Raw genomic sequence first — 8840 nt, 5'->3', positions numbered from 1 at the left:
AATAATAATAATAATAATTAGTTAATAATAAAATAAATTAATTAAATTGAAAAATACAAACTACCATTTATTTTATTTTTTTAATATATGAAATTTATTGTCAAATTAGTTTCCATACAACACCCGGTGCTCATCCCAAAAGATGCCCTCTTCAATACCCATCACCCACCCTCCCCTCCCTCCCACCCCCCATCAACCCTCAGTTTGTTCTCAGTTTTTAACAGTCTCTTACGCTTTGGCTCTCTCCCACTCTAACCTCTTTTTTTTTTTTCCTTCCCCTCCCCCATGGGTTTCTGTGAAGTTTCTCAGGATCCACATAAAAGTGAAACCATATGGTATCTGTCTTTCTCTGTATGGCACAAACTACCATTTAAAACTATATGTGAATGTTTTATTATTACATCTATGCATTTTTTTCTACCATACAACTCGAAGAATCAAGAATCTTTCAATTTTATTTAAAAATATATTAAATGTCATTTTATTTGACATTTCTTTGTTTATCAGTCATTTATTGAACTCTTGCTGTTTCCATGTTGCTATTTACACACTTTCTTCTAGGAATCTATCTTTTTTTAAAATATGGAATGCTTCAGGACTTTGTGTATCATCCTTAAGCAGGGACCGTCTAATCTTTATGTGGTTTCAATTTAGTACGTGTGTTGCCAAAGCGAGGACTTTTCTATGAATCTCTTATTGGTGTCTATTACTTACTGATTTTTGTGGGTACTTTATATATGAAAACAAGTCTTCAACTGTCAGTACATTTTAAGTTTATTTTTCCTCCGGTTTATTATTTTCTTGTGGACTATGTTCATGGGAATTTTATCAGATATAGTTTTTTCCTTAATGAGGACAAATTTACCAAACTTCCTTTCTTTTAAAATTTCTTTGAAGTTTATTCATTTTGGAGAGAGAGAGTGTGTGAGTGGGGAAGGGGCAGAGAGAGAGAGAGAGAGAGAGAGAGACAGGGAGACACAGAACCCAAAGCAGGCTCCAGGCTCCGAAGCGGGCTCTAGGCTCCAAAGCAGGCTGCGAGCTCTGAAGCAGGCTCCGAGCTGTCAGCACAGAGCCTGATGTGGGGCTTGAACTCACAAACCATAGATCATGACCTAAGCTGTAGTCAGACACTTAACCAACTGAGCCACCCAGCCTACTCTACCAAACTTACTTTTTAAGAAGCGATAAGCTTTGAACCCTAGATATCGTTGAAAATACTTAGAAATACTTAGAAATAAAGTAAAACCATACTTTATTAACTTGAGAACTTCTGCATCCTATGTTAGTATCTCTATCTTAGCCTTTATGTGGTAGTTGAAACTATTTCTTCTGTCCTGTCGGGGAAGGCATTTACCAGATATGGCATCTTTTATTCAGGAAGTAATTTGTTGAACTTGCACTCATTTAGTCTCTTCCGATGCCCTCAGCCATTACCTGACCCAGGAAATTTCTTATTTTTCTCTCTGTATGTTCAATTTAAATGTTTAACAAGGCTATCAGGCCCAATTCAGGTCAGAGCTTAACCATACTACAGTCAATTTGCCCATGTACTTGGCATTTTTTACTTACAAGGAATAACAGCCTCACACACGTGCATGATGTTCTAGTCTTCCTCACTCCATCATTCTTATGACTCCTAAAATCTTTAAACTGCAAGCATGCCTTTTTTTTTGTTTTTTGGTAATTTTCAAATGATTTCCTCTAAATTACCAACAAGCCACTTTTGGCTTAAAATGGATTAGAGTTAGCTAAAATTATGTAAGTAAAAGACATAGCACAAAAAAAACCATGTGGATACTATTTATATGTTCATTCATTCTGATTGAATTTTGGAATGAGATTCCTATTAAGGACAGTGTACAAGAAAAGAAGGACCTAGCCTTCACACTAAGGAAAAACAGGGGCCCACATACTCTTAATGCAAAGCTAAAAGACATTTTACAAAGCAGGATTTGAGATATGGGCCCGAATGTATTTGGAAGGAGTTCCTCTTTCTGAACCCTATTTTTTCTTTTCATTCAGATCTTCCTTCATTAGTGCCACTTTCATTTACTTACCTCAGGTAATTCATCTTGAATACTTTTTCTTTTTCTTTTTTTTTAAGCTGTTTTTAATGTTTACTTATTTTTTGAGAAAGAGAGAGAGAGACAGCGTGTGAGCAGGGGAGGGGCAGAGAGGGAGACACAGAATCCGAAGCAAGCTCCAGGCTCTGAGCTGTCAGCACAGAGCCTAACACGGGGCTCAAACTCACGAATGGTGAGATCATGACCTGAGCCAAAGTCAGATGCTTAAAGGACTGAGCCACCCAGATACCCCATCTTGAATACTTTTTATCTTAGGTAAGTTTTATTGTATATTCCAACACTTTATTTCAAAATCTCTTCTTCATATTCCATATTAACTAAATCAGAACGTTTAATGTAACACAGTTTTTCTCCATTCTAATATTCATGAATCGACTTTTGCAAGTATGCTGGAAACCTTTTTTGAGGGATAAATCCATAAGAAAAACAAATTAATTAGTTATTCCCTAATAAGAGGCTATAGGGGGGTTCTTTAATGCAGAAGAGAGAATTCTAGAGAACAAGAACTATTAGTAATTGTAACTGCAAAGCTTACAGATTTACTTTTACTTAGTGATCATGGGTCAGGAACACCTAGAGAGCTTTGAACATACTTATTTCCTTTGTCCCTTCCCAGACCACTTACATGAAGATAGGTTCTGGACATCTGTATCTTTAAAAAGTACCCAGGGACCCCTGGGTGGCTCAGTTGGTTAAGCAACCAACTATTGATTTTGGCTCAGGTCATGATTTCACTGTTGATGGGTTTGAGCCCTGCATCAGACTCCACACTGACAGAGCAGAGCCTGCTTGAGATTCTCTCTCTTCTCCCTCTCTCTCTCTCTCTCAAAATAAATAAATAAACCATTTATAAATAAATAAATAAATAAATAAATAAATAAATAAATAAATAAATAAATCCCAAATAATTTTAATGTGTAGTCAGGTTAGAGAACCACTAATTAACCACTGCTTTCATAAGTAATTAAGCAGTTTAGATAGGATTAGTGAAATAGATATTCTTTGAGAGTTTTAGTGTTTACTTAACATATTTATTTACCCAATACTAACCTATAGATATATTCAATCATAGGTAGTTTCTTTACAGAATTCCTCAAGAAATTAAAGAAAAAAAACTCAAATAGAGGAAAATGTACCAAATGATGCAATTAAATCATTCTCACTCAATATTTGAAGTTGAATGTTACCTATTTAAAGTTAAAGCTTAAAATATTTAATGCTTAACACATTGTAATAATGGAAAATTAACACTATGCATTTATTGATGTTACTTTCAGAAATTTCTAAATCTATATATACATTTGTATTATATTTTGTTGTCTCTCAATTCCTTTAAAAATACTTTTCAATGATTCCCAGCAAAATTTTATTGCATTTTCTAAAGCAAAAGCAAAAGAATATAGAAAAGGAAAATAATGGAATACCAGTCTTCACTCCTGTAAAGAACTACTTTGAAGTTTGAATAGTTATTAAATTTTATATACATAAATTATAATTGTACACACCACCACAGCACTGCACACTTACATGTGTGTATCTGTATCTATATCTGTATGTCCATGTTTAAATCCTTTCTAAATTTCATCAATAAAATCCCTGTTTCATATGAGGATTCTCCTAAAAATTCCTCACATTTATGAACATATTAATTTTCATATTATATTCAGAGATTGAATTATCCTCTTGATAATTCAAAGATGGCTGCACAGAAAGGCATAACATTTAGACAAAAAAAGCACTGACTTTTAACATTCTTCTAATTCCACCCGTAGCACCCTTTTTCTATCACCATTAAATCTTTTGATACAGTTGGAGGAAATATATTATTATTAAAAACCTTACCCCTAAGCGGAAACAGACAAATAGGAAATTCCAATTTATTTACCCTGATGGCAGGACAAAATCAAAGAGCTCTAAAAATGACTATAACTTTGAAGATTCCTACTACCACAACTTTATGCCATTCTGCCCCTGTGTCATTTTTCCCTTATACACCTGGCCTCCAGAGCTGTGTTTCTCAGACCCCACAGATCATTAAAACATATTCCTGCATTTGTGAATATTTCCCTACTAAGTATTTTGAAAGGAAATGGGGGAAAATTCACTGTTGAACTTCTATGAATGGGTAGGATTCAATAGAATTCAAACAGTTAACTTTCTATAATGCTGTGTTCAGACTTGTTTCTGGATAGTATATCATGTACCTCCATGGCTTTTCAGTACACTTTTTGGTATGAAACTCTCAGATGCAGGTTGAGAAAGCCTAGTCTAAACTAATTTCAAAGTTTCACCTTCTTATCTGATATAAAGTATTTCCCATTCCCGAAAAGGGCCCAATACAATATTCTGCAGGGTAGCAGTACAAAAAGGAAGCTAGTCTGTCTTCCCATCATAGATAGCTTCTATATTCCCTGTGGTTGGGGCAAGGGATGATTAGATCCTTTTTGACTGGTGCTCTAGTTTGTTAAATGATCACCAGCTCACCCATTTTTCATTTGATATGGCAATTCTGTGGGCTCTTTGGAGATTTCCTTTTCCTCCAATCCTGAGGAACACACTCTACATCTTTCATTGGGGCAAAAGTGGACTATCTGCCTCTTGCTTCTGTTCTAACCAACACTCTACCCAGACTCACTGGGCGTCTGCCCAAGATCACTTGGATTAGTCAGAATATTCCAGGAACATAGAATTAATAGGAGAGGGGTTGGGGGGAGACAGAGAAGAGAGAGAGAGAGAGAGAAATGGATTGGTTTTAAAGAATTGGCTCATATGACTATAGAGGCTGAGAAGTCCCAAGATCTGCTGTATACAATATAGAGACCCAGGAAAGCTAGTGGTGTAGATTTCAGTCCAAATCAAAAATCCTGAGAACCAGGAGCACCAGAGGTATAAGTCCCAGCCCAAAGTCAGGTGAAGAACAACGTTTTAGATAATAAGCCAGTCTGGCAGGAAGAGAGAATTCAACCTTCCTCCACCTTTTAGTTCTCTTCAGGCCTTCAGAGGACCGAGTGATACCCACCTACAATAGGGTGGACTCCTTTGCTCAGGCCACCAATTCAAATGCTGGTGTTTTCTGGGAACACCCTCACAGGCACACCCCCAAATTAATGTTTAACCAGAAATCTGGGCAACTCGTGACTCATTCAGATCTACACAGCTACCTGTTGAACCATCTCACAGGAAGATACAGCATACCTAGAAGCGTGGATAGCTGCTGTTCTAGCTCTTTCTCTTCAATCTGTTGTTACAGGTTGCTCAAGCCTATCTTTCCCATTTAGATTTTTTTTTAACGTAGAGTCCCACACCTGTCTCGGTGTGTTTCTGTCCACAAGACACCATTCAAATTCTCCCAACAAATTTTAGTCTATGACTGTGCAGCCCATCCCAGCACTTATAGTATGACAGGAAATTGACCACACACAAAAACTGTTTTTAAAGAATGATGATGGGCACCTGGGTGGCTCAGTTGTTTGAGTGTCCTACTCTTGATTTCAACTCAGGTCATGATCCCCTGGTCATGGGATCCAACCCCACATCTGGCTCTGGGCTGAGCATGGAGCCTGCCTAAGATATTCTCTCTCTCTCTCTCTCTCTCTCTCTCTCTCTCTCTCTCTCTCCCCCCTCCCTCCCTGTCTCCCTCTGTCCCTCTCCCCATCTCACTCTCTCTCTCTCTCTTAAATAACTAAATAACTAAATAATGATTAATCACAACATTACTTTGTTCAGGTCCTGAATAGGTAAGTCAGCCAGCCTTATGTAGACTACATGCATACTTTTGCTTAATAATTTTTTTAGGTTTTTTTTTAACACTTTTAATTTTCTATAAGTCCCTGAAATGGTGGAGACCATCTATTTAGGATTATCTCTATGATAAAAATGAGTACTTAAAAATAAATTCCAATATTTGGTAAGTAATTATTTTAGTGATGATGTGTTTCACATCATCACTAAAATTTGAAAATTGACTTACTGGAAGGCAAAGAGCCTAAATCATTGAACAGATATCAATAAAAAATAATTACAGTGTTTTACCAGTACACAATCATATTTGTAGAGAGATACATTCACACCCCAAATGCAAAATGAGCCCTCATCTGTGAGCACTACATTACTAACACACACAGAGCCAGTCTGCTTGTTATTTTCCATAAATAACACAAAATCATTTCTGTTTATCTTTGTTTTTGAGGGGTGAGGGGTTGAAACTCAAGAATTGGTAGCATTTCACACATATATACAAAACCCTCACTACTTTTTCTTCTGTCCAGTCTTCCCTCTCTCCTGTGACTTCTAACAGCTCTGGATGGAATCCTTATTCCCTCAGTGGGAACTCTGAAATAGTCATAACTTACAGAATTAATCCTTCTTAGAAAGGGGTGTGAGGGGTATTGATAACATATTTTTTATAATAAATTTAAATCTTAAAATTTTTATAATAATTTATTTTTCTAACTTAATAACTAAGTTGTTGGCTTAGAGAAGTCACCAATTTTTCAAACATATCATTTGAAAGACGCCTAAATACTTATTCCAATCCCAAGTGCTCCCTTGAAGTAAATTTTAACTCTTGTCTCAAAAATTAAAAGCTATAAGGTGACAAGAAGTTTAGTAGGAGAGAGAGACTTTAAATTGATTATCCTAACCTGAGAATATGTGGTATAAATGTGAACTAAGTTCTCTTGACATGGGAATAAAATATTACAAGGGAAATTCTATAATATTCTATAACTGAAAGTAATAAACCATATCAGCAAAATCTCAGATTTGTTTGGGGAAGAGAAGGAAAAGATGCTGAAAAAGTGAAACTGTTTTAAGATTCCATCTCACTGGGGGCAAGTGGGAGGGAGAGGTGAAACAGAGTGGAATTAGCATCTTCGTGAGGGAAACCGGTTTTGCATGGTAGTCATTTTGGAACTCTAGTTATATGACCTTGCCTTATTTATTTATTTTTAATGTTTATTTTTTGAGACAGAGAAAGACAGGGCATGAGCAGCGGAGGCACAGAGAACAGGGGAGACACAGAATTCAAAGCAGGCTCTAGGCTCCGCGCCATAAGCATAGAGCCTGATTTTGGGCTCAAACCCACGAACAGTGAGATCATGACCTGATTCGAAGTCAGACACTTAACGGACTGAGCCACCCAACTGCCCCATTTATTTATTTTTTAATATAGCTCATGTAGGACCTTAATGGCCTGCCCATCTGTTTCTGTACTGGGTATTGTACATTGATCAGTGACTGCCAACCATCCCTAAGGATTAAACTATTTTGGTTTTGTCCTTAACCATGGTACCTATTCCATTAGTAGCATTCTTATTTCTTCTGGCAATTAAGTATTGCTTCTGGCCTCTGTTGCCCCAAGATTTCAATATCCACATTATAATGAGAAAACTAGGCTCAGGTGGTGGCCTTCCTACTTGTATCCCTGGCCCTCAGAGGACCATCATTTAAAACCTTTCAAGATCGTGGGTGCTGTTCTCACGAATGTATGTCCCAGGTCCTGGTGAAGGGACTGCCCCACAGGCATTCTCAAGCTCATGAATAAGGGATGAGTAAACAGGTTATACAAAAATAATCCACTTAAATATTTCTAAGTGTTTAAAGTCCTTCTTTACATTATAACACAAAGTTCTGAGTATTTCAACTTTGTTTAATTGAGAACACCATTGATGATTTATGCCGGTTATGAAGGTCAGCAGGAATTAGAACAATTCACAGCTACTCAAGATGCTTCATTGAATCCAAAGACTTGAGTGAAAACATACTGGAAAATTTAGAACAATCTACAGTTGTTTTTCTCTCCCTGGTTCTGCTCTAATTGCATTCATTCCTATGTATATTTCCAAATTCAAGGCAGATATTAAAGAAAGAAATCCTTACAATTCTATTTGATATATAATTCTTGTTCTGGGTTTGATTGTGTAATTGGCTTCCAGGATCTAAAGGAAATGAGTACTAGGGAAGATGGTGTATGAGAACTTACTTTTCCTTGGAAGACGATCACCTTACGGAAAGTCATTACAGGGATTTAAAGAAGACAAAGCAGCTTTGGGAGGTAGGGGATGATAGGAGGCCCAAAAGATTAGGGAATCCTTTGAGTCACCTACATTTTCTCATTTCCCATACCACAATCTTATGATTCCGTTTCCTACCCAAAAATCCTTAATTTTCACATAAAGACCTCATAAAATTCTGAATTCAAGTGCTGCAAATCAGCAAGCCAAAGGTTCCTACCATGAATGTGATTTTTAGTTATAATATCTCTAAATTAAATCATATGAACATATTATTTTAAGGAAGTCTGAGTTCGCTGAAACTACAAATCTGTGTCTGAACTTAACATGTTTTTTAAATGCCTCAGTACTATCTAAAGCATCTGATCCAACCCAGTTGTCCATGTATATTTCTTGTAGCCTTCACAGTGGTCTTTGCTAGCAGCCATTAATCCTTGGTTTCAATAAGCAAAGTGAAAATTCCCTGAGTAGCCATTGTAGTCAAGGACTACCAATTTCCCATATTCCAGTATTGTCTCAATCATTTTGGGCTGCATTAACAAAATACTTCAGACTGGGTGTCTTATGAACAACAGAAATTCATTTCTCACAGTTCTGGAAGCTGGAAGTCTGAGATCAGAGTGCCGGCATGTTCTAGTAAAGGCCTACTTCTGCGCCCTTGTTGTAACCTCACAGGGCAGAAGAGTGTAGATATTTCTCCAGGGCCTCCTTATGAAGGCAGTAATCCTATTTAGGGGGCTCC

At 36.8% G+C, this 8840-nt stretch overlaps 1 non-coding gene across 1 annotated transcript; it reads right to left on the bottom strand.

Moving 5' to 3' along the window:
* Positions 1-576: 576 nt before the first annotated feature.
* On the bottom strand, positions 577-678 carry LOC124523497 (U6 spliceosomal RNA). Its single transcript, XR_006965001.1, has one exon. It is a non-coding gene; the product is annotated as a U6 spliceosomal RNA (small nuclear RNA).
* Positions 679-8840: the final 8162 nt, after the last annotated feature.

This window comes from Lynx rufus, unplaced genomic scaffold (assembly GCF_022079265.1).
Source record: "Lynx rufus isolate CCGP_SWC_20201006 ecotype Redwood Valley unplaced genomic scaffold, mLynRuf1.p SCAF_1, whole genome shotgun sequence".
NCBI classification, from domain to species: domain Eukaryota; kingdom Metazoa; phylum Chordata; class Mammalia; order Carnivora; family Felidae; genus Lynx; species Lynx rufus.
This window is presented reverse-complemented; position numbering and strand designations above follow the sequence as displayed.